Source organism: Penaeus vannamei, chromosome 29 (genome assembly GCF_042767895.1).
Source record: "Penaeus vannamei isolate JL-2024 chromosome 29, ASM4276789v1, whole genome shotgun sequence".
Lineage (NCBI taxonomy): Eukaryota > Metazoa > Arthropoda > Malacostraca > Decapoda > Penaeidae > Penaeus > Penaeus vannamei.
Window position 1 is genome coordinate 31,961,575 of NC_091577.1, and position 2,500 is coordinate 31,964,074.

The 2,500-nt window shown below is 60.1% G+C and overlaps 1 protein-coding gene across 1 annotated transcript in view; it reads right to left on the reverse strand.

Moving 5' to 3' along the window:
• Positions 1 to 2,500, reverse strand: part of LOC138867341 (uncharacterized) — a gene marked incomplete at its 3' end in the record, with an annotated part of 4,116 nt that overhangs the window by 1,006 nt on the left and 610 nt on the right.

The window sequence follows — 2,500 nt, forward strand, 5'->3', positions numbered from 1 at the left end:
GAACGAAACAGAGTGAACAGAAAGAAAATAGACGAGCTAAAGAGAGAAAGAGAGAGAGAAAAAAGAGACGAACTAAACAGAAAAAAACAGGAAGAGAAGAGAGAGAGCCAGAGAAACGAGGAGAGGCGAAGGGAAAAGAGGAATATCAGGTCACTGGAAGGAAAGGAATGTTGAGGTCGGGGGAGGGGAGATGGGGTCACGGGACACGCTGCGCACAAGGGGAGTGACCGAGGGAGAGGGAGAAGGAAGGAGGGGGAGGTGGAGGGAAGGGAGGAAGGAGTTGGAGGTGGAGGGAAGGGAAGGGAGGAAGGAGGGGGAGGGAAGGGAAGGGAGGAAGGAGGGGGAGGGAAGGGAAGGGAGGAAGGAGGGGGAGGGAAGGGAAGGGAGGGAGGAGGGGGAGGGAGGGGAAGGGAGGAAGGAGGGGGAGGGGAAGGGAGGAAGGAGGGGGAGGGAAGGGAAGGGAGGAAGGAGGGGGAGGGAAGGGAAGGGAGTGACCGAGGGAGAGGGAGAAGGAAGGAGGGGGAGGTGGAGGGGAGTGACCGAGGGAGAGGGAGAAGGAAGGAGGGGGGAGGGAAGGGAGTAAGGAGGGGAGGGAAGGGAGGAAGGAGGGGGAGGTTGAGGGAAGGGTATGGGGAGGTGGAGGAAGGAGGGGGAGGGAAGGGTCAGAAGGTGGGGGGAATGGAGGAAGGAGGGGGAGGGGAGGAAGGAGGGGGAGGTGGAGGGAAGGAGGGGGAGGTGGAGGGAAGGGAGGAAGGAGGGGGAGGTGGAGGGAAGGGAAGGGAGGAGGAAGGAGGGGGAGGGAAGGGAAGGGAGGAGGAAGGAGGGGGAGGGAAGGAAGGAAGGAGGGGGGAGGGAAGGGAAGGGAGGAGGGGGGAGGGAAGGGAAGGGAGGAAGGAGGGGGAGGGAAGGGAAGGGAGAAAGGAGGGGGAGGTGGAGGGAAGGGAAGGGAGAAGGAAGGAGGGGGGAGGGAAGGGAAGGGAGGAAGGAGTTGGAGGTGGAGGGAAGGGAAGGGAGGAAGGAGGGGGAGGGAAGGGAGTAAGGAGGGGGAGGGAAGGGAAGGGAGGAAGGAGGGGGAGGGAAGGGAGTAAGGAGGGGGAGGGGAGGGAAGGGAGGAAGGAGGGGGAGGTGGAGGGAAGGGAAGGGAGAAGGAAGGAAGGAAGGAGGGGGGAGGGAAGGGAAGGGAGGAAGGAGGAGGAGGTGGAAGGAGGGAAGGGTGGAAGGAGTTGGAGGTGGAGGGAAGGGAGGAAGGAGGGGGAGGGAAGGGAAGGGAGGAAGGAAGGAGGGGGAGGTGGAGGGAAGGGAGAAGGAAGGAGGTGGTGGGGAGGGAGAAGGAAGGGGGGGGAGGTGGAGGGAAGGGAGGAAGGAGGGGGAGGTGGAGGGGAGGGAGGGAGAGGGAGAAGGAAGGAGGGGGGAGGGGAGGTGGAGGGAGAGGAAGGAGCAGAAGGAGGGGGAGGTGGAGGGAAGGGAGGAAGGAGGGGGAGGTGGAGGGAAGGGAGGAAGGAGGGGGAGGTGGAGGGATGGGAGGAAGGAGGGGGAGGTGGAGGGGAGGGAGAAGGAAGGAGGGGGAGGTGGAGGGAAGGGGGTAAAGGAGGGGAGAAGGAGGAAGGAACAGAAGGTGTGGGGGGGGAGGTGGAGGGAAGGGAGGGGTAGTTGGGGGGAGAAAAGTGAGAGGTGGGAGGAAGGGAGGAGGAGAAAAGTAGGAGGTGGGGGAAGAAGGAGGGTGTGAGAGATTATGGGAGAGGAACAGGTGGAAGAGGGAGGAAGGAGGGTGTGAGAGAGAGGGAAGAGGAAAAGATAGGCAGACAGAGATAAAGGTTGAAAAACGAAAGAGAGATACAAAGTGATAACAACGCACAATAACAAAGGAAATAAAAGCAACAGACCGTGATAGACAAACAGACAGACAGACAAACAAACAACGAACAGAAAGACAGACGAACATGCAGAAGAACAGAACCAGACAGAAGAAAAAAAAGATTCAGAAAGGGACAGACAGAGAGCGAGTAAACAGAGGAGGAGGAAAACAGAGAGAAAATAGCTGTAAGCAGGAAGGGAGAGGAAGGAGAGTCCGGGAGAGTGCGCTGGGAGAGGCCAGCGAGGCGTGATGGGGGAGGGGGGAGAGGGGGGACGGTGGGGGAGACGGAATAATGGATTGAGGAGAGGGGGGGGGAGGGCAGGGGTGGAGGAGAGGGGAGAATGACTGGGGAGGAAGGGGAGAGAGGTGAAGGGCAGGGAGGAAGGGGAGAGGGGAGAGAGGTGAAGGGCAGGAGAGGAAGGGGAGAATGGCGAAGGGCAAGGGAGGAAGGGGAGAGGGGAGGGAGGGTAGGGAAGGAGGAGGAAAGGGGAGAGGGTGAATGGGGGAGAGAGGAGAGGCGAGAGGGAAATGGGGAAGGGGTGAAGGGTTGTATGGTAAGACTCTGGAGCAAGCTAAGAGAGAGAGAGAGAAAGAAAGAAAGGAAGAGAGAGAGGGAGATGCGAATAGCAAGAGAGGAGAGGAAGA